Source organism: Macaca mulatta, chromosome 13, assembly GCF_049350105.2.
Source record: "Macaca mulatta isolate MMU2019108-1 chromosome 13, T2T-MMU8v2.0, whole genome shotgun sequence".
NCBI lineage: Eukaryota > Metazoa > Chordata > Mammalia > Primates > Cercopithecidae > Macaca > Macaca mulatta.
In genome coordinates, this window is record NC_133418.1 from 57,457,661 (window position 1) to 57,484,866 (window position 27,206).

At 39.0% G+C, this 27,206-nt stretch overlaps 3 long non-coding RNA genes across 3 annotated transcripts in view; 2 read left to right on the top strand and 1 right to left on the bottom strand.

Moving 5' to 3' along the window:
- LOC106992994 (uncharacterized) overlaps positions 1-7,272 on the top strand; it is a 118,654-nt gene extending 111,382 nt beyond the window's left edge. Inside the window, exons 8-9 of the long non-coding RNA XR_013402443.1 lie at positions 1,058-1,146; positions 3,674-7,272. This is a non-coding gene — a long non-coding RNA (uncharacterized LOC106992994). The remainder of the gene's footprint in view (positions 1-1,057; positions 1,147-3,673) is intronic.
- The window catches only part of LOC144333599 (uncharacterized), a 200,146-nt gene that overhangs the window by 41,496 nt on the left and 131,444 nt on the right, over positions 1-27,206 (bottom strand). The gene's annotated exons all lie outside the window — the stretch shown is intronic.
- Positions 18,933-27,206, top strand: part of LOC106992993 (uncharacterized) — a 46,221-nt gene continuing 37,947 nt past the window's right edge. The window contains exon 1 of the long non-coding RNA XR_001439151.3: positions 18,933-21,048. This is a non-coding gene — a long non-coding RNA (uncharacterized LOC106992993). The remainder of the gene's footprint in view (positions 21,049-27,206) is intronic.

Consider the following 27,206-nt stretch of genomic DNA (forward strand, 5'->3'; position numbering starts at 1 on the left):
TAAAACATTTGACTAATTCATTGCCTAGATCTTAACATTTGTGGCCAAATTTCCAGTTTTCCCGATGAATAACTTCTTGTTAGAAAATGTCAGAAAAGGGAAAGACATCATGGGCTTCTACAGGAAGTAAATACGACTATTTTCTCCCTGAGTCATGGGTCAAGGGTTTTACCAATTTCCTTTCTAGAATTTTTCCTAGGCTCCAATCTAAAAGGAGTTTAGCACCAGATGGGTGGGGGCAGGGATGTGATTAGCTATTTATTTGTATTTCTACAATGTTGAATATACTCTTATTGCTAGGGATTTCCATTCACTTTCTCTGAATAGAAATTTGGTATTCCTGGGGTTGGGGGCTGGTGGTAGAATGTCTTTACATGGCCATACAAAACCCATCACAATCTGGTGAGCCCTTGGAGTGTCTTGCTTAAAAGGGTTCTCGTCACTGGGAGTACTCACTGGAGCCAAGCCAGTTCCCTGGGGAATGCTGGTGTCTGCTACTTACAGAGTTGGCTGTCAGGTTGGTCCTGTGTGTTTGTAATTAGCTATGATGTCTGGATGTTGATAGAGTGAATCTGGCCCATTGGTTCCCCTCCAAAGAGGGGTTTCCTGGCTAGCTCTCCTGTGTCAGAAATGCCAAGTTCGGAGTTGCCTGGAGACACCAGAGATGCAGATTTATTTGGCTGAGCTCTGGTTGTGAAGCCAAGTGCCGAGAAAACAGATCAGAGACCAAACCTGAATAGTAATCAGTGGGCATCTCCAACCACTTGGCTCTTTTGCTTTCCAATGTTATGTTTAATGTTTTAGAATATATTTAGTAAACATGTCACTAGCAATTGCCAGTCCTCAGTCTTTCCCCACTCTTTTTTTTTTTTTTTAATGGTTTTCCTTTTTCCTTTGGGTTAGTATGATAGGCTGGTTTTACAATGTATCTGAGTGTGTGTGAATGTGTTTCAGGCTAGACAAATTGGAAGATTTGTTTTTACTAGTTCTTAGCTTGTTATAGCATCCACTCCTTATTAACTGGTAAATAATATACCTTCTTCTCTTTTATCCTCAGATTTGGCTTGTTCTTCTCCCCTGAGAAAGCTGAGCTTAGAGTATACATCAATTCACACAACTTGGTTTGAATTTATAGATGCATGCAAGGTATGCTCTTATTTTTTCTTGCATTGAGTTCAAAAAACAATATTCCTTTGTGCTTTAGTCCATGTAGGATACAACTACACTCTACCAACTAAGAACTGAATGGTTTCTAAAGTCTTTCTCTTTAATTATTCCAACCCCAGTATGAGATGAAGTTGGGATCCTTGTTCTTCCCAGTCCTTGCCTCCTTCTTTCTCCCTATCCTTACTACTTCTCCCTACATGTGTATTTTCCTTTAGTTATTGTGTAGCTCCTTATAGATCCCTGAATATATCAAGCTGCTTCATGCTTCCTTGTCTTCATAATTGTGTGTTAGTTTCCTATGGATGTTGTGACAAATTACCACAAACTTGGAGTCTTAAGCATCAGAAATTTATTCCTTCACAGTTCTGGATCCCAGAAGTCCAAAATCAACATGTAGATAGGTTTACTTTCCCTCTGGAGGCTTTAGGGGAGAATCCATTCCGTGTCTCTTCTGACTTTTGGTGGCTGCTCTCATTCTTTGGTTCATAGCCATGTTAATCCGTCTCTGCTTCCAAGGCCACATTGCCTTTTCCTCTTCTGTCAGTGTCAAATATCCCTCTGCCTCCCTCTTATAAGAACAAATGTGATTACATTTAGGGCCCATCCAGATAATCCAGGGTAATCTCCTTTTCTAAAGATTCTTAACTTAATCACATCTGCAAAACCCTTTTTCCAGATGAGAGAACATTTATGGGTTCTAGAGATTAGGACTTGGATACCTTTTGGGGGTTCATTATTCAGCCTAACATCCACTTGCTATTTCCTTAGCTTGGGGCATTCTGTCCACTTTTTGTTACCTAGTCAGTACATCTCAGACTATCTATGATGAAGGATCATTTAAGAAATTAAATTTAAATTTGTTGCGTTTATGACAAAAAATGACAATTTTTCAAAATCACATGCTTGCACTTTGCAGCAATACCAAATTACTATTATAATTTCCAAACTCTTACTCTTCTCTCGCATCAAACCAGTAACCAACAGTTTGCATACTGCCACTAGTCCACAGACCACACTTTCAGTAGTACTGATCTATATGGCTCCTACTCATTTAAGCACCATCTTTTCCAGGAATCTTTCCTGGCTCTCTATTTCCGACTTGAGTTTAATGACCCTGACCATTCTCATTGTTACTAAGATTCTTTAATTTCTCTTCACTTTCTAGCTCTTAGTTATTTGCTTGATCCTCTCTCCTTTAGCCCCTTAAGTGTTAAGAACCATGCTTTGGTAGACTTTGAGCCTACCATGGATCTTGATATATAGTAGATGCCTAATAAGTTTTTATCGAATAAATGATTGAGATATACATGAGTCTTAAGGTTGCATCCCAAATGAACAGAGAAAAGATGTATTTGGGGAAAATGTGAGGAAAGGATGAGACTGAAGAAACTGAAGGAAACCTAGGATGGTGTAGTAGATTACGAAAATGGTCACAAATTCTTCCCATCAAGAAGGGAAATTTATTTCTGTAACCTTTAAATCTGGGCTGGCCTAGTGATTTGCTTTGACCAATAGAATGTGGCAGAAATTATAATTGACACCTGAACTAGGCTTTCCAAGGTTTTATAGCTTTTGTTATCCTCTACCACCATATGAACAATGCTGGCTTAGCTTCCTGGAGAATGAGAGACATTGCAGAGGGAGGTACCATCAGTTGGCTACTCAAGGCATCTTTTGAAGCCCCTACATATATGAGTAAGCACAGTCAAGGACAGTTGAGCCCAGATCACTCGAGTAAAATCACCTGAATGAGCCCAATGCAAATTTATAATACACAGAATCATGAGCTAATTAAAGTGGTTGTTGTTTTAAGCCACTAATGATGGTGGTTTGTTATACAGCAAAAGCTAACTGATCCAGAGAGGAATCAAAATGAGGCATGAAAGTTAATCAAGAGTTGTGTTTTGTCCTCCCCCAATGCAGAATAGGGATGGGTTTAAATTGTGACAGGGAGGACTAGAATTAGATGTTACAAAGTACTTTTCCTTTGCAGAGTGTGAAACATCAAAAGACATAGATAGCAAGAGGAATAAACATAGATGTAATTTGCATCCCTGGCCGTAAAACAAAAAAAGGCACTAACAGATCCACGTGGAGCTTAAACCCAAGACCTATTGTCTTTAGAGGCAGAGTCAACAGGCAAGTTGATGATTGTGCAGTTCAGCCCAACTGAATTTAAAAAAAAAAAATGACATTAAGTTTTCTTGAGATTTGCAAGTATCGCTGAAAAGAAAGGAGGAAAGCAGTTGAAAAGTTCAGCTTTAGATTTTGATAACTTGAACTTGTGCTTCACCCTCCTCATGGCTCATTTGGCCTACCTTTCATTCATTCCTTCTGCAAATATTCACTGTTCCCCTCCCCTGCACTGGGCTAAGGGCTAGGTACTGAATATTTGATGATGAATAGGACAGACACAAGACCTCACAGATCTTACTGTTTGGAAGAGAAAACAACCTAATAGGCAACTATTACACTTGGAAGCTTAGGCTTTTTTTGCTTTTTTCAGATGCATCAAGCATACCTTTCTGCTTTTGTGATTCCCACCATTATGTGTAGCCAACTTCCATCAAGCCTCAGCATCTGTGCCTTTCAGCATGACACTTAGATCACTTCAGGACTAGTCTGAAATCAGCTGTTTGAAATTATGCATCACTAATTTATTGATGTGGATCATGATGAATCAAGGAAAGTGGAGTCAGAGCTGTGAGAAAAGAAGAAACACATCTGGTGGAGGGTTTTATGGGCTTACAGGTGAGCCTGTTCGTGCCAGCCTGCAGTGTAGAATTTTAACTTCTCCTATAAAACATCTGAGGCCTAGAGATCACAAATCAGATATATTGCATCCAACGTTAAAAACATCTCGTAATTTACCATAGTAAATCAATCAATGTTTTCCTAGAAATATTGGAACTGAAACAAGAGTTGAGTGAAAACAGAAAAATCTCTAGAGGTTTAGTTGGCTTAAAGGTATTTCTTGAAATATTGAATCCCAGGGGCTAGAAAACTGTATTAGAGATATCCTTGAAAGGTGCTTTTCCAAGTGATGGAAAAGTGGCTTCCAGAAAGTTGTTTATTACTTGGTAGAAGGAATCAGTTAGTTAGGTTATGGGAGGACAGTCAGCTCTCCATTACCCAGGGGCCAGTTATTCCAAAACTGTGTTTTGATCCTTGTGTCCATTGCTTCATTTTGATCCTTTTGTCCGTTGGAACTGCCATCCAAAGGATTGCCGAAGAAGTTGGAGAACATGTGACTCAATATTAACAGTATACTAAAAATTAGCAGCATATTAGCTGTACTTATTCTTTAGATAGCTCTGTGAGGAAGTGGTTTCATCTTTCCAATACGGTAGTCCTTAATACTTGTGGATTTTATTTATTCCACTATATTTGCCCATATTTACAGGAGTAGGAAATCCAGGGGAGGCAATTAGAATACAGTTTTCCATTTCCCATATTTTTGCTTCTATTTTTAAGTTTTTAGCGTAACCATTTGTCTGCCAAAAAAGAAAAAAAAAAGTTCCCAGAAAGCTCTAGGAGAAAGACCATGGAACTGGTGGCTAGGAAAGAGATTTCTACTCTGGGCTCAGAGATTATCTAACGTTTTTATTCTCTGGTCCCTTATTTTAAAAATGGACCCAAAATAGTGCACTTTAGTCCTTGTGGTGGGGAGGAGGGTGTTAACACTAATTAACAGGAAAAAGACACTTAAAAAGTTAAAAGCACTGTGTAAATATAATATGTGAAATGTGAAACTCCTAAGATTATACTCTTTGGAAACCACTCCTACAACAACTCTTGGTTCTGGTCCAGGGACTCTAGGAGGTTGAGAGAGTGGCCGTGAGCCCTTCTGCTCCCTGTGTGAAGGTGCCCCTCCCTCGCTGCAGAACCTCTTCTTGTTTTGGCATCAGGTCTCAGCAGCTCGCCCTTCCTAGGTAGGTAGCGGTCCGCTTGCTATCTCCCGAGAAATCCTGATTGGCTCAGTTTCCTTATTCATAGGCATGGTATTAAACTTGAGAATTGGAAGATAATTTCTTCCAAGTCACAATCGTTAGTTTGCACACAGCCATAGTTCAGGATTTGAAATCTCAAGATCTTTTTATTAAGTGTCACCACTGCCTCAATTTTAAAATTGTAGAGGCACTGTTTTTTTTTTTTTTTTTAAATAAAAGCACATTGTTGAGAATTTGATCCCTTGAATTCCCCTAAAATTATTCTCCTTTGGTGAGAAAACCCCTACTGATTTTTATCTTGTTCTGTTCTTTAAACTACAAGGGAAAACACATGCAAATCCACATATATGCATACCAGAAACAGGAAATGCTTTGTTACCAAAATTCAAAACTGGATGAAGATCAAAAAACTACTTATTAAGTACTATGCTTATTACCTGAATGATGAAATAATCTGTACACCAAACCCCTGTGACACACAGTTTACCTATATAACAAACATTCACATGTACCCCTGAACCTAAAAGTTAAAAAATAAAAATAAAAAAATTACTCAGAGGAGAAAAAAAATCAAAACTGATTCTATCCACCTACTTCATTAAATAAATAAATACATCATTTATTTCTTAATTGCCCTAAGTGAAGTACACTGTGGTTTTTGAAAACAGAACATGTTAATGCAAATGCCGGAAAAACTCACCTGAGAAGCCACAGAGTATAAGAGAAAAGCTCTTGGACCCAGGGTCAGGAGGCCTATGCTACACACTTGTGTGTGACCACAATAAACCGCTTAACCCTCTGGACTTGAGTAGAGGAGAGGCCAAGCTTAGTAATATTTATGAGAATTCTTCCAACTGCAGTATTGGATTTTGATACCAAAAGAAATTCTAATGTACTGCATTTTTTGGGTTTCTCCATCTTGTTTAGGGTCTAGGATTACTTATTTCTTCTTTTCGTCTCTCCTCTCCCCTTCCCTCTCTTCCTTCCTTCCTTCCTTCCTTCCTTCCTTCCTTCCTTCCTTCCTTCCTTCCTTCCTTCCTCCCTTCCTCCCTTCCTCCCTTCCTCCCTTCCTCCCTTCCTCCCTTCCCTCCTTCCTCCATCATTTCCTGAGTGCCTGAGATGTGCCTGACACTTGCTAGGAGTGGTGATATAGCGGTGATGAGGACAGGCAGGTCCCTGACTTTATGCAGCTTATACTAGTGAACTCAGAGAATAAACAATGAGTCCATCAACGTCTGTTAAGATTTAGCAAGTTCTCTGCCAGCATGGCTGCAGTTGTCTTGGAAATCTGAAGGAGGTAGACCATGTAACAAAAGGCCAAGACAGATCCCTGCCTGGCATTTTAGCCTCCAATTTGTGTTGTCAGCCAGGAGAAAGTTAAGTTTAGAGGCTGGAGTCTGGAAGGCAAAGGGCAAGGCATGCTCTAATGGGTACCCGTCATGCAATTCTTTGGTCTCATGGTCTCTTTTATAATCTCTATTAGAAGGGCAGCTTGAGAGATCAGGTGTCCTGACCCGGTCACAGAGCAAGAGGAGCCACATTTCCTGCTTGTCAGAGGTGTGCATCCACCATCCCTCCCCACCCCTCCTCTCAACCTTGGAGTTCTATGTGATTCCAGATGATGAACCAAAGAGACTACTTGTATTTTGAACAGCTGCAGCGTATGAACATTTCCTCATGAAAAGAGCCTTTGTCCCTTTTTATCGATACTTGAAAGAGAGTGAAGATAAGATGATTCTGGAGATTGTCTGGGGAAAGCTCCCCCAAAATTGATCTGAAACTTGTGATAATCGTTTTCTGGATGAAACTGGCTCAGACACCATCCAACACCTCCAGGAGTCCTTACAACTTTGCTTATCTGGGTGAGATGAGTCAGCATTACATAGATTCACTTGTCACACAAAGGAAGAGACTCATAAATATCAGATGGAGGCTCCCATGCTCACTTCATAATCCAGTTGCACATGCCAATGAAGGAAGGGCTTCTGGAAGGGCTAAATGAGTTGGCAGATGTCAACAGCTCAGCACAGCACTTGACACAAAATAAGCATGTCGTAACTGCAGGGATTAATAGATATAATATAGATTGTAGATGTGTTCCTGCTTCACTTCATGTCACAAAAAATGCTAACTGAATTGCTTAAATGTTGAAACATACTAGGAATAAACGCAATTGCACTTTATTTTGTTTCTTTTTTCTTTAGTAGAAACTATATATTTATTTCATTTTACGTACTACTCAGGTACTCACACCTCAACATATCACTGCTTCTTCCTCTTGTTATGGGGCCAGAAATTTATCATGAAGTTTTAATTGTTAGACAATTAGGATTTTCCAGTTACCAAAATTCTTTGGGAGAGAGAAAACTTTATTTAACATCTTTAGGCCAGCACCTAACGAGACAGTCGGAAAGAGCAAACCAAATAATTTTGGAAAACTACCTTTGACTACAATTCTGATCCAAGAGGATCAGAAGTGCTATCTATTGAGAGACTGCCATGTCTCTCAATTTAACAATATTAGGCATTCTCACCTGATTTTTCACTTAAGTCATATAATACCCCTGCAAGTAAATGTGATTATGCCCCTTTCCATACATGAGGAAAACGAACTTCATGCTTGTTAGGTTAGGTGCTAGAATTTGCACAGGTCTGTCTAATGTCAAAGTACAATCTCTTTTCCTGACTGTCAAAGATGGGGAGAAGAGTGGAGAATAAGAAGTTAGGTTAGAATGGGAAGACTTCTAAGACAAAACTGGCTTCTTAGCATTTGCTTAGGACAAGTGTTAGAATGAATAAACAAATTAACAATAGCAACAAAACAGGAGAATATTCTGTCTTTGTCTGCTTAGGCTGCTATATTAAAATACTAGATGTTGTGTGGTTTAAACAATAGACATTTATTTTATCAGAGTTCTTAGGGACAGAGGACAGAGGTCAGGGTGCTAGCATGGCAGGTGAGGCCTAACTTCCTGGCTTGCAGACACTAAATCTTTGGTATCTCTTCTTATAAAGATACTAATCCTATCACATCAGGGCCCCATCTTATGACCTAATTTAGCCTTAATTACCTTCTTAGGGGTGCTGTCTACTAATATAGTCACACTGGGGATTAGGACTTCAACATATGGATTTTGGAGGGACACAATTCAGTCCATAGTTATGCTTCTCTCTGAGTTCGTGCTTGTCTATGTCTACCTTATTTTTATATTTTCTATGCTTAATATGGGCCCCATTATAGAATTCAACTTATCTGGGATGGAATAATGAATAAATAGAAGCGGTTGGAGGTCCCTTCTTTCCAAAAGACTATAAAAATTGATGCTAAAGTATAATAGGGTTGTAAAAAAGGACTTTCAGCAGCTTAATTTCTTTAAAAAAGTCCCAAGAGTTTTCATTAGCTAATTTCCAAGATAGCTAGTTTTAATCTAGAATAAGATTTCTTAAGGTTTCTCAGTAGTGACACCATTGACACCATACACCAAATACTTCCTTAATGCGAGGATTACACTGTTCATTACAGGATGTTCAGCAGCATCCCTGGCTTCTGCCCACTAGATGCCTGTAGTACCCCTGTCCCACTCCCACTGCCACCCTGTCTTGGCCTCAATCATAATAATAAAAATTGTTTCCAGACATTGCCAAATGCCCCTGGCAGGAGTAGGGATGTGACAGTCATTTGGTCTAGATTCTAGATTGTAGACCACAGAGTATTATGGATCTTAGAGAGCCCTCTAATTCCAAAACAGAGAATCTGCTTCAATCTCATTGGGATGCATGATCCCTTGATTCTTCCCTTTTCTCCCTCTTAACTCAGTCTGTGCGTCATGTACACTCACAGATTTCCTACTTTGCCCCCATTCCCTTTTGCCACTTGTCCTTCTGCTGTTTCTGTCTCAGCAGAAGTGTTCATTTTTCTGCTTCTGCTGCCGAGCAGGTAAAGATTAATTGAGTAAGAAACAACTTTGGCATCTTTGATATACTTCTTGGTTCTGCTACCAAGGTATTCTATCAAGTCTCAGCTAAGCAGTGGCCAGAAGTTTGCCTCTCAACTTTATGGTGAATTCCTACTCTCAAACCCTATCATTAAACAAAGCTCATCTACAACTTTGCTTCAAAGATCAAGACTTCCTGATTTGACTGCTGTTAACATCCGTCTCCCATTGACAGACGTTCTATTTCTTTATTTGCTCTGAAGGAAAGTCCATTCTCCTGTTCAAGGCACTCTTGATCTTCCCTATCATTACCTTTTTCTTGCTTTCGTCCCCTCCCCATGTTTCCTTGTTTCCCCTTGCATCTTTAATCTCTCTCATTCTCCTTGTCTTTTCTTCTGTTTCTGAAAACTTGCTTACGTTTTCTTTACCTTAAATTAAAAAAACAAAAAATCCTTTTCCCTAACTCAGTGGTTCTCAATTAGGAAAGATTTTACATTCCAGTGGACATTTGGCAACATCCAGAGGCATTTTTGGTTTTCACAACTGAAGGTAGGAGTGTTACCAGCCTCTTGAGAGTAGAAACCAAGGGTGCTGCAAAACATCCCGTTTAAAATTACAGGCCCTCTTTTCCCCCAATCCCAACAAAGACTTCTCTGCTCCAGATATCAACAGTTGCTGAAGTTGAGAGTGCGCAACTGTATAATTCCCTAGAGATGCCACATCACCTCTGCTCTTTCTTTTACTTTTTAACTTCTTGGAAGAATCGTGCACACCTGCAACTCTACTTGCTCACCGCTCAATCACATTCACTTACTCTTCAATCCATTGCAATCTAACTTCCTTCCATAGGTCACCAAACCATCAAATCAAGCAACCTCAGTTCAATCTTTAGCTTCTGAGCCTCTCCGCAGTCTGTGACATTACCTCCCCAGCCTGTAGCTTGGGAAATCAGGTAAAGATCAAAGGATCATGCATCCCAATGAAGTTGAAGTAAATTGTCTATTTTGGAAATGAGAAGTCTTCCAAGATCCACAATACTTTATGGTCTGGAATCTAGACCCTAGATCAGTGGTTCTTAAATAAATTTGCTCCCCCTCTGCCCCTTTCTGGGAACAAGTGTCAATGTCTAGAGAGAATTTTTAATGTCATGATTTGAGCAGGGGTCACTACTGGCATTTACTGGGTAGAAGCCAGGGATGCTGCTCAATATTCTTCCATTTTTTTTCTTATGACTTATCTTTTGGTATGCCTCCTTAGCTCTACCCTGTCTTTATGCTCTTCCAAATCTGACAGGTGTTTCCATTAACTCTGTGGTCTCCTTTTCCTCCTCCACTTTGTTTTATCTATGCTGCAGGTTTGTAAACTTGGTGAAAATACTTTAATCATACTAGATATATGGGATGCTTTTCAGGGTTCCTTGCACAAAGGATAGCTCAAAAAATATTTGTTTGCTTGACTTAGGATATATGTCTACTTATATGTCTATGTAGAAAACAAAACAAAGCAAACTGGCCTCCAATCTCATGAAAATTTGAGAGCAAAATTTGGAGCTTTTATGTATCATGTGGCACATCTTATGTACATTGCTATGCCATGGTATAACAGGCCCATGGAAAGTCAGGAGAAAAGGGAGTCCAGAATTTGAGTTACTGACACTTTTGGATTCGGGAAACCCTCTATTATTCTTGGGCATATTTCCTCATGCGTAAAACAGAGGGGCTAGAGCAGATGAGCTTCAAGATCATTTCTAATTTCAAAGTTCTATAATCCTAAACAGAAAACTGTTGAATCCCTAGTAAAATTTTTTTCTAATTCAGCAAGTTTTTCAGTAAAATAACATTCTTAAGTTGACCTAATCTATTAATACCTATTTATATTTTGATGGGTCAAATATGCAGTGTTTAAACTTGTGTGCATACATACTAACACATACATATTAAACATTATGTATCTATATAAAATATATGTGTGCATTTATATGTATCTATATGTATGTCTGTGTGTAAGCATCATGTAAATCCAGTAAAACCAGGCTTTATTTCTAAATCAAATGTTCCAGTGCCGTTCTAAGTGAGTTAAAAGATGTTGATCATAAAAACATGGATTCAGCTTTAACAACTGTGTCACAGATAATGACGACATAATGAGGGAATTTAAGCAACAATCAGAAATGATGTGGTTTTGTTCCCCCACCAAGCACATGTTAAATTAACCAGTAAGCCTTGAAGCCATGCATACCTGATGACTATTTTATGTTATCTTGTGTTTTAAAAAATGGTTCCAAAGTACTAGATTTACAGCACTGCAGAATCCCACACTGTTGCAATGCTGTCTTCAATTCAGCCACTTCATATTGAAATTTCACACACAATAATTGGCTGACCTTCACAGCTATGGCAGAAACTAATTAAAGCTGTAAGGCTGTGCTAGCAATGCTTTTGTGTGAAATGTGAAGTGTGGTGATAATGAAATATGGGGTGCAGATGTTATTGTCTTAGATAGACTGTGCCCTTGGTTCACACTAATGAAGAACAGCAATTATTAAACAAAAAGTATTTTTTACTCATTCATTATTTTGTGTCGCGAAAGTAGAAGTACAAACACAGCGCCATCTCTTCTACTAGCTTCTCCCTAAAGTAATTTTATGGAACTTTACCAGCTGACTTCTATATCATTAGGCATCCAGTTTTCACTTTCTCCCCCTACTGCTCTTAGACCTTTGGGAACCTTAAGCAAGGACCTGGAAGGGTTCAGAGAGCAAAGGGTAAAGGGCATGCTAAAAATGGTCACCCATAAAGATTTTTAGACAGCTGGAGGATTAAATAAATGAAGCTTTTTGGAAATAACTTCACACACCAAACAGAGATGTCGGTAGAAATATGATGCCATCCGCATTGTTGTCGGATGATAGGCAAAGGTCACTGCTGCTCTTGAGGTGCAAGTAGAGAAATGAAGCAGGCCTGAGCTCTGTTTCTTGGTTGTTTGGAGTCTGGGTTTCTATTAATAGGTCAGTGTGACTTGCAGGACTTCCACTGGGTCAAATATAACAAATCACAGATTTGTAACAATTGAAGAAAAACACTAAAAAGGCACATTGTATTGGCAAGTCTTCACTTTCCATGGGCGAATGATCTCACCTGCTTCTCTTTAATCCTCTTCTCAATGACTATATTTTAAAATGTAAGTTATTTTTTTTTCCTCATTGACTTTGGACTACTCAATTCTTATTAACTGGCCGAGGTGGGAGAGACATGAGTTAAACTTAAATTGTCCAATTTCCCTATTTGGGGAAGGAGATTGAAATGATTAAATTTAACTCTTGCTTGTGTAATTTTTACTGTCATTCATACTCCATATCATGAGCATACTGGTAGCTACTGCATTGGGCACTATATCAAGGCCTTGTCTAAGAGGTGTCAGCTAGTAAAATGCAGCAATGATGAAGATGGGAAGTGGCAGAAGCAGCAGTAGGCAGGTGGGCATCAACTGGATCATGTTACTTCAGACTAGGTAGAGAAACAAAGGCTTGAGAGGAAGAAGATTTGTGGTCATGGAGATACCATGTAGGGGGGGGGTTGCCATAGTTGTTAGAGGAGGTACGTTTGGGTTCCATTTTCTTAATGGTTGTGCCAGTTGTCAATATACCTAGTCTCTGGGTAACAGGATACCTAGAGGGACTATGACTGAATTTGAGGAGTAAGTAATATGGCTAATGATGGTTATAATGACTGTTGGCATTCTATGTCTCTTCGTTTTGGGGAAAGGATAAGAACATCTTCCTTTGTATGAAGGATAGCTATGCATTGTTAGGTGGAAACATAGACTTGCATTGTTGTTGTAAAGAAGTTCAATTGAATGCAGATGGGGGCACATAGAAGCTCAGTGACCAAAGGGGTGGACTATGTCAGTTATTAGGCTATCGCCTCTCACTTCCAAATCTACGCTTCATCGCCCTGCTTTTGATAGTGGGACATTTCTCCCTTGCTAGCTTGCAGAATGTTACATTTTTGCAGTAGAGGGCACTGGAGGGACACTGGAGGAAGAAAGGGCTGTTCTTTCCGGTTTCTGTGTGTTTTCTGGTTACTTCTGTAGTATAAGGTGGGCAGTACTCACAGGACACCAGCGGGGCTCAGAGGCAACACATTTCATCAGCATCTCCCCCTTAGCAGCTTTGCCCCAGCAACACAGAGGGCAGCTTTTTAGATGTTCCACTATTATGGGAGACAGGCCTGCCATTCAGTGAGCCATGAACGATCAAGTCCTCTCCAAGGGAGACTGCGTCTCACTGGGACTTTGAAGGAGGCAGGGCTTGATTGGGTCCTCTGCCTCAAACCTAGAGGTAGTGGCTGCTTGCTCTCTGTGCTAGTTTTATAATCTTACCCAAAATAGGTAAGATTTTAGATGGTAATCCACTCTTGTAGTTAATAATCCTTTCTCACTAAGCTTTCCTGGTTCAAATTACTGTGTGGCTTCTGTCTGCTGATTGGAACCTGACTGATTCAGGGACCCTCCCATCTTCAATTCAATGACTTAAAAAAGAAGTAAATTAATTTGTTTATTATCATGACTGATTGAGTTAAATATAAAAGGTGTGCTAGGCAAGGAGGTATTGGTAATAGCAGAAAGATGACAGAATATAATTGAAGCAATTGTCAGCTTTCAGAAGAAATAGACATGAATTAAAAGATTACAACCCTATGCAATTTTCAGTGTAAAGAACAATGAAAGAATGAACCAAAACTCTTAACTTTACCAGATATCAAATAAAGCAGTAAATTAGAAAGACTGAAAATGTAGAAAATACAAAACTGTGGTCACATTGTTCCATGTTAAAATGTACAGAGTACCCACTTAGAGATTACAAAAGGCCTATAGTGTTAAATACTTTGGGCCAAAACATGAAACATCAGCTTTGGAGTGGTCCTGGCTTACAGTGTAGAGGGAAACAGATCCATGAGATCTCAGGAACTGGTTTCACTCCTATTACCATTCATCTAGAATGCATCTCCAATTCACTTATTTGAGGCAGACTCCATAGCACTGCTAAATTGTATAGAAGCGAGATTCTGAACACTGCCTTCTCTTTACAGCATAATCATCATTTTCACCAGCAAATCTACCATTACACAAAATATGATCAATAATGGAGTGGATGCAGTTAAATAGAGCAGTAAAGAGACCTAGCTGGAACATTAATGAGAGGCAAGGCACAGCAGTGGAAGCCGGCTCTTCCCCAAGGACAGAAATTGCCCCCTTAGGATATCAAACCATGTTTCTTCTCAGGCTGCATGGCATGTGGGTCTATCAATACCAGGAGTAGAGCAATGTGCAGGTAGAGACCACCCATGGGAATGGCATCTAGGGACAGCAATTCAGACAAAAAGGAAAGGATAATAACTTGTTCAGTGAGAAATAAATGAGTTACAATACTCCTGACCAGGTGTCTGGTCTGATGCTTCTATGCTAGGAGTGCCCCTTTGGCTTAGAAAATATAATGTCAAACTTCTTTTCAAGCCAGAGCCCTGGGGACAACTAAAACTGGGTTGCTGCAGAGAACTGCTTTTTAACCAGGGGCTGAGCAAAGTGCTGCTAATAAAACATCAGATGGTCTTTGTGGTGGTTTCTTTCAGACAGGGCTGGCTTCTGACTGATGGGTCTTTTGTGTCTACCTGTTTTTGGCAAAATTTTCATTTTTTTCTTTTTAGGGATGGAGTCTAACTCTGAAGCTCATGCTGGAGAGCAGTGGCATGATCATAGTTCACTGCAGCCTCGAGCAAAATGGACCTGCTTGTAGTAGAATACCTATTTGCCTCTATGAAGAAGCAAGTGTCATTTTCAGTTAGAGATAGAGAATCATAATGATGGTGAAGCTGGTTCTTGTGCGTGTCTCTAGGTTACTCATGAAGGGCAGTTTGCATGCCTTCTACTACCGGTAGGTGCATGAGTAAACTGCTACTGTACTCAACTACTGCTCTAAGGTGTACTGCTGGTAGTCTCACTAAATCAGTAGTTCCTAAACAAGGGGTGTTTTTGGGTTGTACCTCGCCTCTGGATATTCTGATTGAGTGGGCTTGTGGTGGGGAATAGGCATCCATATTTTGATCCCAGGTGGTTTTGAGGCAGTGATTTCAGGGACTAGTATTTGATAACACTACACTTAATCACACAGATTCTTCAAAGGCCAAGGTGACCCAATGTAATAAAAGTTGAAAGAGGAAAAGTGGATGCTCTTTGGAGCTTTACTGCAAGTTAGAATGAGACTTGGAAACTTGCAGAGGTTTTTGTTAAGCTAGCAAAAATAAAGATGAAAGAGTTTAAATCAGATGTGGTATGACTAGCAGAGTTTTGATATATCTGGAACAGTATGAATTTCAGTATCCCATCACCACATTATACATCTTCAGGATATACATTCTCATTGCATCCTCTGTAAATGACACCCTTCGGAGCACGTGTTCAATAGGCAACAGATGAGAAGCCACATCAATACTGTTCAATCCACGTACTTCATCATCATGGCCTCCGGTTCAGGAGAGGGGACCAATGCTGACCAGGGGTGATCTATGACTTAATGGGTAGGTGACAAAGATTCCAAGCCTGATGAAGAATTGAGAGAATGTTCTGACCACATAACTCAAGTCCGAAGCAGAAGAGCCAATTTATTACCCTCAGTGCCAAGTCAAGAAGAGCCTAATTACAGAATGTTCTTGGAGACTCTTTTATTTCTCTATAGTGTGAATTGACTTATGTTAATTTATTTACACTCTATTATTAGAAACCCATTAAAACCAATAGGGCAAGTTTTGAAGACAGGAGACTGATATCAAGGTACAGTCCATAGCCATGTGGCAGGACAAAGATTATTGGTCTGTGTAAAAATCACATATATGATGTTGACACCCTAGCACCACTCTCTAAAAAACCTTCCTATATGACAATCAAGGTGATCCATGCAAAATATTTGTTTGCTTATTATAAGGATAATATACGTCTATGTAGACTCACATGAAAATAATAATACCCAGCATATACATCAAGAATATGAACAATTCTGTTCTACTCACACATCCCAAATCCTCCAGCAGGCCATCTTCAGCCATGTAAACATCTTATTTCCTCAGTCATGTTATTTAGGTTTCCTCAGTCATGTTATTTGTATCTAGGTCAAAGTGAAGCAGTATATTTCCCTGACCCCTTCAGGGGACTCATGACACAGGTGTCTTGTTTACTCAGCCCACCACTCTCAACTCCTCGCAGGAGGGAGTGTGCGAGTGAATGAGGCAGGCACTGGAGCGCATGAACACTGGAACCAGCCAGCTGCTTTGGTGCTGGCAGGATCAAACTCCACTCATGTGCATCTGCTGTGTTCCACCCCTTGTGGGAGGGAGCGCACAGGTGAGTGGGCGTAGGAGCTGGAATGAGTGCTTTCGGGCACCGGCAGGAGCAAAGTCTCTGCAGGCTCTGTGGCAGCATCTAGGTGGGGTGTGCCTGCAACCCCCAAAGCCCCAGAGGGCATGTTACAGTGCTCTTTTAGCTCTGCTGTCTGGTCTGTGGACAGCTTAAGTGTTAACAGTTCAGTAGGCCCTCTGCCTTTTGACATGAGGTGGCTGCCTTCCACCAGCAAAAGCAAAGAGCTAGTGTGACAGCCTTTTCTATCCACACTTATGGCTCCCAAGCTCTTGTCTAGTATCCAGGAAAAATGAAGTTGCACCAAATGAATTGAAGAATGGTAAATGCAGGGGATTTTATTGCTGATGAAAGTCACTTTCAGCAGGAAGGGGAGCTGAAAAGAGAATGGAGTGGGTGGGTAATCTTCCCCTGAAGTCCGGCTGTCTCTGACCAGATTTTTCTCCAAAGGTATGTCATCATGCTGTCCCTCTGAAATCAAGCCATGTTTCTCTGACGTCCAGCCATAGTCCTGATGTCCAGCTGCTGCTTCTCCTCTCTGCTGGCTGAGTCTGAGGGCTTTATAGGCACAGGATGAGGGGTGGGGTGGGCCATGGGGAGTTTGGGAAAAGGCAACATTCAAGTGGGAAAACAGGGATAGAAGTTCTCACTTTGGGCCACAGTTTTAGGGTTTTTGGCTCGAAGGTGGGGTTTTGTCAGGGACCCACCCTTTTCTGCCTATAATTTCTCTGCCCCCTGCCTCTATCATTGCATCAAAAGGTCACTTCCTTAATTATTCAGTTAAATCAGTGTGTTACTGCTTGTTAATACCTGTGCATTTGGATACATCTCAGGCCGAATATAGTTTCCAAGTGAAAAGAACCAAGAAATAGTAGAAAACTGATTATTATATTTTCTTGATTCAATGATATCATCATTTGTAAGACATACTTTCAATTGTTTTCAAGGATACAAAAACTAAAACCCCAAGCATTAAATGTACACATTGTTTGTAAGAAATTTCTTGATTTTAGAAATGTTAAAATGTAAAAACAAAACCAAAAAAACCCAAAACAGGCATCTTAAAGCTGAAGAAAGTGCAAGATACTACATCGAGACACTTTCCATCCCTTAACACTGAGTAATAGAAAAGACGAGGGTATTTTGGGGTGCAAGCTCTTTCATGAAGTTCAGTAAATCCTACAGACGACTCAATACCCATTATATATTTAATTTTTAAAAGAAAAACATCCAGAGAATTATTTAAAATACACATGTCAAAGGGAGGTCTTATCTTGACTTTATGCGTTTTTACTGGAGATGGAAATTTTTGTGTGCAAATTTGTAAGAACTGTAAATGCACTTAGAGGAGTCTATGCATAAGGAATGAAGACATCTCTTAGGAAAAACTTCATCATAAGAAGAAAGATCACCAAAGCACAGCTGAGCTATCAAATGGCATCAGGCTTGGGAGAGAAAAGATAGCCTCCAGTCCAGCCTGCATAGACTTGAACTTGAGTTCCAGGAAGAAGGGCTTGTCAGTAAATTATAGTAAAGCAAAAATAAAGTCAGAACGATCTCTTTTTATGGTAAATCTATAGAAATATAGTTATGTCAGAGAGTGTAACAAGAGGGGTAGAATATATGACAAGGTTAAAGCACATTCAAGTGTTAAATTCCAGGGCTCAAGCAATGAACAGTAGGCTAACCTGCAGCTCAATGAAACAAGAAACTCAGGAGGACCCCACACAACGTTGGTATCACAGACAGCAACAAAGACAGGATGGTCTTGGAGGGTATCTGTGTCATTACCTTGGCATCACTGAGGTCTTTGTTGGCACCAATAGTGGAGGCTCAGCAGTGATTCCATACCACTCAAACGCAGCTGAGGAGACGTTTTCAGAGAGGATTAAAGCAGGAACGGAGGATATGATGGTTAATGTTATATGTCAACTTGATTAGGCTAAAGAATACCCAGAGGGCTGGTAGGACATTTTTGGGTGTGATTGAGAAGGTGCTTCTGGAAGAGATTCATGTTTGAATCAGTAACGAATAAGGACAATCCCCTCACACATGTGAGCAGGATCATCCAATCCACTGGGGGCCAAATAGAGCAAAAAGGCAGAGGAAGGGTGAATTCGATCTCTTTTTGAGCTGGAACATCCATCTCTCTTGCCTTCGGGCATCAAGCTCCTGGTTCTGTGGCCTTCGGACTCTGGAACTTACACCAGTGGCTCCCCTGGTTCTGAGGTCTTTGGACTCAGACTGAATTATACCGCTGACTTTCTTGAGTCTCCAGCTTGCAGATAGCAGATTGTGGGGCTTCTGAGCCTCTATAATTGCATGAACTAATTCCCATAATTGTCCCTATATATCATCTATCTATCTATGTATCTGTCTGTGTAGCTAGCTATCTATCTATCTATCTATCTATCTATCTATCTATCTATCTATCATCTATCATCTATCTATCTGAGACAGTCGGGTGGGAAGGACTCCCTGGCAAACTTCAGTCTGCCTATGCATTGGGAGGAGTGAGCACTGGGGTGGAGCCACAGAAGTTCTCACCCTTTGCAGTGGGGAGGAGCTTAGCTCCTCCTCTTCCTGGGTGGTACCTGGGATTCAAGCTGAGAGGCAGGAAGCCATGGTCAGGAAACACTCTCACTTTGCTAAGAGTCTCTGTTTCCCCCTTTTTTCGTTTTCGCACAATAAATCCCATTTTTCCCACTCTTCAAATCATCTGCGAGCCTAAATTTTCATGGTGGTATGACGAGGACCCCATCTTTAACTGAACTAAGGAAAAGTCCCACAATCTCTATCTCTATCTATAATCTGACTATATGTAATATGTATATATAGGTATATATGTATAATTTTATATTATATATATAATATATATCTCTTATTGGTTCTATTTCTGTTGCATGGAGAACCCTTTCTAATACAGAGGAAAATGGTAGGTGTCATATTTTAACCAAGAATGTATGTCAGACACCCACAGGACACTTCCCAAAATTGTGTATGGGGGGAAAGAGAGTAGAGAAGGGGTGGGTGAGGAACGTGCCATTAATGTAAAACTAGATTTCTTTCACTTCTAGATGGGGATACAACTTACAAAAAACATTTTGATACATATTTTGACTTAATTTTATCAGAACAATCTGTTAAGAAAGCCCCAGGTAATGCTTGTAAGAGTATAGAAGAACAAAGTACACGTTCTAAATGAACGACCATTTTAATAGCTTGCACTAAATAATTTCATGTAGTCAGCACTCTATATTTTAAAGAAACACAGAATATTCAGCTATTAAATATAGATAATTTAATCCTGAATATTATAAAACTATATTATTTTCCTATTGTCTCTTACTATTATTAATCAAGCAAATTAAGTCAGTCAAGTGATTCCAAATAAAATGTGACAATTTGTTATACACAGCAATTTTAAAATTATAAATTAAACTCTATGTGTTAATTATATTTCCAAAATCAAACAGCTACATGTTTATGTCTTGAAGACTATCTAAATAGTTTACTTCTTAGTAGGATTTTTTAATAGCTTTTTTTGTTGTTATGAGTTAAAAGATACCTCAATAAAGTGATTAAACCACTTGGAAAATCATGTGCTTACACGCATATTTATACAGTACTTTTTTTTCCCTTTAAATGAGATGCAACATTAACAATTCACATCTTGATAGATAGTAACATGCGTTTTGTGTCTCAGACTGGGCTCTCTTTTCCCTTTCTCTGTGGCATTTATGGTACTCTTAAAACAAGTTGGCAATAAAAATCAAGGAAACCTGCCTGAGTAAATGTGTTTATTTTATAGATGTTGCTTTTTATTTAGCATCTGAAGTGATATTTGAAGGAAGAAACTTGCTAAAATCTCAACAGAGACAGTTCATAATTTTCCAGCAGGTTGATGAAGTCTGAGATGACCTCACCTGGCCATGATATCCTTGCAATTGCTGACACCTGTATGTTGCGTGGAGCATCAGGTGGCCATGAAAGACAAGGGAAATTAAAGAAAAGCAAATTTACTCCTTCTGAAAAGTTTTAATTATTTTAGAGCAAATGTGTGTTTGCCCATAAATCATGCTGTGAAATTGTTTGGCCCACAAATGAATCAGTAAAGATGAAAATAGTATGGGAATTGAAGTCCTGAGGGAAAAAGGGCTCGTGTCCCCGACTGGCTAACACAGACATACAAAACATGTTTGTTTTTTGTGTGTTTGAAGTTAAGTAAACACAATGAGGCAAAACCTCTAATTTTATGTAAACTCCAAATGTATAAGAAATTGTATGTATCAAACCTGACAGTGAAGTAACAAAGTTATATTTAAAATTTATACATAAAACCCAAAAGCATTTTACATAAAATTGCTAGTCAAAGATTGGAACGCTTTTCTGATGGGGGGAAATACATGGACAAATATTTTTATGGAAATTATTTAGAAGAACCTGTGTTCAGTCTTTGGATTATAGTACTACAAGATCCAGAAAGGTCATTTAAATTATAATGCTCAAATTCTGTCACCTTTCTGTCTCTTTTTATTTTCTAGAGTAGAACGTCAGTCTACTGACCCTCAACTTACGCTGAATGTAATGTAAGTATTTTGGTTCTTGCCTGGAAGGCAACTGAGCTTGAGGATTTAAGAAATAGAGCTTAAAAGCGTTTCTTCTTTCATGAGAATTAGAAAATAGAAGTTACATCTTTCAAAATATCCCTTTATTAAAGAGCTAAACATACATCTTGTTTCTACCCAGTCTCTATCCTCAGACCAGGGTGTTCTGATTATTTCTGCAAGGGATGTTTCAACCTTGGGGTCAATGGGGACTTTCATTGTGTTGACTGCATTGATTCTGAAAGTCTGATTAGATCAAGTAACTCCACTGAGATGTAGGCACAATGCAATCCATACTTAGACGTGTCCTCGTGAAATAGGACTTTGGGATTTTGCTAATGTTGCCAAATTGCATTTAATTATGAATATTTTGGATACGTTGACAAAATTTAAGGTTGGCAAACTTATAGCTAAAATTCCTAGGAATAATGGAAGATGTCAAGACTGTTGGTGGGCGGAAGTATTTTTCAAACAATGATGCTTGATATGTCTGTGAGTTTGTGTGTCCCACTAAACACTCACATGAATGTCAGTGCCCATGTATTCACCCACAAAGAGAAGGCTTTTTAGTGATGGGACCATATTTGTACATGGCACAGCTTGTAACCTTTCTTGGGCCCTATTTTCAGGGTTCCAGAACTGCTGACTGCCTTCATTAGCTTAACTAGTTCCCACACTTCATAAATGAAATTCACACACCCTCTTTCTTCAAGTAAATTGACAGTCTGAAAGTCAAGTAACAGTATCTTCAGAAAGCTCTATTGTGAAGCTGAATTTTGTAATTGACACCAATAACATCTGAGTATTAAATCACCCGTATTTTTTATAGTGATAAGCTAGTCTGCTTATAAATATGTTCAAGGATAGCATGTAGGTGGCAGAAGAGTTATGCTACAACTTTAACAGCTAATAAATCTTTAAGCAGAGGACCTCTAAAATTTAATTAGGCATATGAAACTAGAGATTATTCTGAGGCTAAAAATATGCCAATTCTCACAAGAAAAGACATCTACTTTGTGGAAAAACTTCAAGTTAAAATGTATTCTTCTGTTACTTTGTCAATAGAAAGGTTTTCTGGTAGAAGAGCAAATATCTAACTGAAAAAAAAAAAAAAAAAAAGACACAGACTAACATGAGACCTTGGCACACCCTAGAGGAGAGGCTATGTGAACTCTGCATGTGTTATTTAGCTAATTCAGGTCAATGCCTCTTCTTTCTTTTCCTCTCTTCCTCCTTCCTGGGTCATGGAGAGTAAGTCAAGGATCGATGGCAGATTCAGCTGTATACAAGAATAGACATGGCAGTCAGTCATCTTGTAATTGGATAATTTCAATGCTTCGTTCCCTCACCACTCTCAGTCTAAAAATGTCTGCTTCTCTGCTCACAATACCAAATATGGCTACACTAAAAGAGTAATCCTGCTCCCAAAATATACAACTTGTATATCTAAATTGCAATGACGTCTTGAGCCCTCTCTAGGTTGCAGATGCCTCAGTAACTAAAATCCCTCCTGGCTAAAATGCAGACTACAGGGATTGGTTACATTCTAATTACAGATGCTCTACCTTGAGTTACTGTCTGCCCTTGATTTCCTTCTTGGGAGAAGGGTGGTGGTACATCATACAATTGTTATTACCTGGGAAAAAAGGGCAACATGTTTTAAATATCTCTTGTATTCTCTTAGCAGATTTTCTACTTCTACCTAGAAGTATAGAATTTGGTAGGCACTATGAAGGAAGATGTTTAAGGAACAGTCTCTACTCTAATGGAAGTTGATCTAGTTCAGAATATAAGACATACTTGAAGTATACAGTAACATTTCAGTTGTGTAAGGTATAGCTCAAGGCAAGAAATACATATGCACTCTAGGACTAGGACAAAAATCTCCAGGATATTTTCCATGGGTCAGCCCAGTCCTTGAGCCAATAAAGCTGTTCTTGATGTTGTTTTCTTGCTTTTCATTTCACAAGAGTCCTTTTTCTCATAACAAGATAATATATTTTAGCAAAATTGGCTTCAGGAATGCAACTTCTGTTTTTAACTTTTGCTGCTAAAAGATGTACAAATGAAGCAGAATGAACATTATGAAAACAAAACTAGTTAATGATGGGATGTTTTAATATATATATATATATTGCTACCATTAGATATGTGCTGAAGATGTTCTGTTAGTTTGCATGGCATTTCCTCCCAATCACTCATTTTATACTAAGAAGGTAACATTGATGTTTCACTGCAAATGTCAGCAAGCATCATAAATAATGAATTGAGAATTGTGCGCATATTGCCCAATTAAATCATCCTTTCATCTGATCGCATGCCATTCATGCCTTTTGTGCACTTTTCTTTATGTTATTTTAAAAGTCATTCTGGTATTTTTTTAAAAGATAAATAATGCAGATGTTCTCTTTTGTGAAAGACTTTAGATCTAGCTTTAAATGACTACATAATCCTATTAGTGAAAATAGATGAAACTGTTATATGAGAAGACATGCAATTATTTATCTTTTCCAAAATTCTGGAAGTAGGTAATCCTGCCCTAAGTGATCTCTGCAATGACTCGGGGACCTTGGGACTGTGTCTGAAAGGCAGTGCTGAGTGGATTGGGAATCAGATACCTGGTTTGGTCCTGCTGCCATGAACTGGGTGGATAGACTTGAGTAACTTTTTGGCTGATATTGGAGGTTTGGACCACATGACCTTAAGCTTTGATTCAGCTCTAAAATCCTGTGAGTTAGGCCAACTGAATCAAAAGACTAGAATGCTTGATCCAAACTTGAGTCTTGTTTCTATTAATGTGAGAAACTGAACATTTTGTTAGAATACAAATGGTTTTGATTGTCCTGGAACTTACATTAAACTGGAGTCTGTTGTCTCCAAGACCTAGCAATAGGCTTTTAGCCCACTGGGAAATGACAGAGATTTATTGAGAATGTTTAGGGGGTTTCTGAATCATTGCATGAAGCAGAACAATACTTTTATATAGAAAGTTTTTTTTAAGTGTACTCCTTCACAAGCGGGGGAGAGTTTCATGTTTTCCCTGTCAGTTAGGACACTTCAGGGGTTTGTGAAGTGGTCTGTACATCCAATATCAGTCTTTTCTTTTTTTAAACAGAGTCTTGCTTCGTTGCCCAGGCTGGAGTGCGTGGCATGATCTTGGCTCACTGCAACCTCTGCCTCATGGGTTCAAGCGATTCTCCTGCCTCAGTCTCCCAAGTAGCTGGGATTACAGGCAACTGCCACCATCCCCAGCTATTTTTTGTATTTTTAGTAGAGACTGGTTTTCGCCATGTTGGCCAGGCTCCTCTCGAACTCCTGACCTCAGGTGATCCACTCACCTTGGCCTCCCTAAGTGCTGGAATTACAGGCATGAGTCACAGTGTCTGGCCCATTATCAGATTATTTTGATCCACAACTTCCTCTCTGTGAAATGGGTATAATAGCTATTTCAACAGGTTGTTCTGAAGATCGCAAATACAGTGAAAATACTGAATTGTGTATCAGTTATATACCGACAAATATACATCATGCCAAATCTTAGTGGCCTAACACAACTATACCATGTTTTGCTCATGATCATGTGGGTCAGGATTTGGGGCAGGGCTCAGAGGGTCTGCTCCTGTCTGCTCTATGTAGTGCTGACTAGAGGTGAAGTGGGTCAGTGCTTGTCATGGGACCTCCTTTTCTATGTGGTTTCACATCCTCCAGGGTCTCCCTCTCTCCATGTGGCCTCTCTCTCCAGTTGGATGGGCTGAACTTCTTAGCATGGCAACAGGGCTCCAAGAGCAAAAGCAGGCTTGGGTATGGAGTCCTAGAAAGTCATTTCTGCTACATTCTGTTAGTCAGAGCAAATCAGCAGGCTAGCCCAGGTTCAAGTGATGGAAAACAGACTTCACCTCTAAAGGAGAGGAACAGCAAATTCACTTTGTAACTGACATGCACCGAAGAAAGCTTGATTCATTGGGGCTCTTTTTAACCATCAATCATGCCTTGAATAAAACATAGCACACAGTAGGCGCTTGATCAATGCATAAAATCTCATATGCTGCAACTTTCACCAGCATTCCATCTTATTAAAGAGGCAGCGTGTGTTGACTCTGTGAGCTAAAGAAACTGAGAAGGAAGATTGTGTTACTGGCTCAAATTCATATAGTCAAGGATTGATAAGGATTTGATTAGGTCTTGAACAGAGTTTTTTCAGACCCTAAGTTCTTTGTTCTTTCTACTACAATTTGCTGTGGATATATTGCAAAGAAAATGAAATATGGAAAGTGATCAGTGAATACCATGGCCAAGGAGGCTTACATGGCTGGCTTTGTTATTTTAGAAAACTACTTTGTTTATAAGCCAAATGTTGGTTGAAAGCTATTTTCTTGACTTTTTTAAAAAAATATTTTCTTCAAAATTTAATTACATCTGGCAAAACTTTATAACCAAGCTCTAGATATATTTATTAATAATATATCCAAACGTTCATATAATTTCAGCTTCCAGTAAGAAGTCAACATAGAAAAGAGGTAAAGCTACTGGGTTGATCTGAAATCCAGGCCTATCATGGTCTCCTGAACTCAGTCTCTGTTCATTCTTTTCCCTTTTTAAGTTCAGTATGAAAACAATGACTATGTTTAACAAGAATGCAAAATGAAGAACATAAAAAAAATCAATATTGTTAAAAATATAGAGTCCTCATTATTGTACAAGCCATTATATCATATTTATATGATACTTAACATCAATATATGAAACTATGTAAAAGTGTCAGGCAAAGATTTTTATTCTTTGTGTTATAGTTGTTACTATTGTCGTTATTTTGATTGAGTCTCATGTTGAACTCTGAATTCTATTTGAACCTGAAACAGTAATCAAAACTGTAGGCTATTTGATAATCCCCATGAATATGACTAAAAAGTTTTCATGAAAGCCCTATAGACAGAATCCATTGAATTTAGAATAGTTCTCATACCAGTAGAAAGAAGCAGATGTCCCAAACCAAACACACTTCATTTAATATACTTTTACGTTAGCTTTAATGGACAGATGTTTTGACTATGACATGGCAAGACAAGGATTTGAAATGGTCGATTGAAAAGATTTTGTTCATAAAAGTAATTGCTCTTACATTACAAAGTGAAGGATTTACATGTGGAAAATGTCAGCCTGTTGCAGCATCTCATGATGGATCGTGTTACCACAAGCCATAGAGTTCACTAGAAATAAGCAACTTACTTCTGAGGGGCCCATTTAATAGGCATCACACACAGAATGGCAGGGAATGGGAGCCTCAAATCTAGAGTCATTATGGTTATGTAGCTGATCCTTGATTATACACTTTTAGGATTATCTGTGACTTTTTTTCCCATCAGAATTTGACTTCTGTCTATATTATTTTATGAGCAAATAGCAATTTCTACATACCAGGCACTATTGGAAGAGCTTTATGAATGTGAATAATCCATTTTATCCTCATAGGAACTCCTAAGAGCAGGTGAGGAAAATGATGCACAGAGAAGTTACATAACTTGCTTAAGGTCACACTTCTTGGAAATGGCAAAGACATAATATCCCAGTCTAGCTCCAGAATCTGTACTCTGAACTATTTAGACTCTGCTCTTTCTTCTATTGTTCAAGAAGTGGTAGAAATTATATCTAACTATTCATGTGGTTCAGGAATTTCTTAAATGAGACTGATTTAGGTAAGTGAATCTGTTGTTCCAGGACCTCAAATGCTACCTCCCAATTTATCTAGAAGTCAGCTCACTTGCAATCTTATTCCCAAATTTGGAATTCAAAAAGTTCTTCCAGCCCATGAAATAATCACAAAGCCCTTATATGAATTCTATGCACTTTACCTGTTGGGCTCTAACTCAGACCCTACCTAATGCTTATTTTGACATGTAACAGTTGAGGGGGAAAGAGACACAAAATTTTAAAAAGATATAAACATTTATACTACTATATAGCACAGTAAAAAATTATGACCGAATTGTTAGGAAAAAGTTGATGTTCACCATGCATTATTTAGGAGACAGGGAAATAGACAATGTATGTCAAAAGGTCTTTTGACAGAAATATTTAAATTTTTAGACTGTGATTTCTCCATAGGCTAAGCTTTTATAATGAAAGATAATATTTGTGGAGGG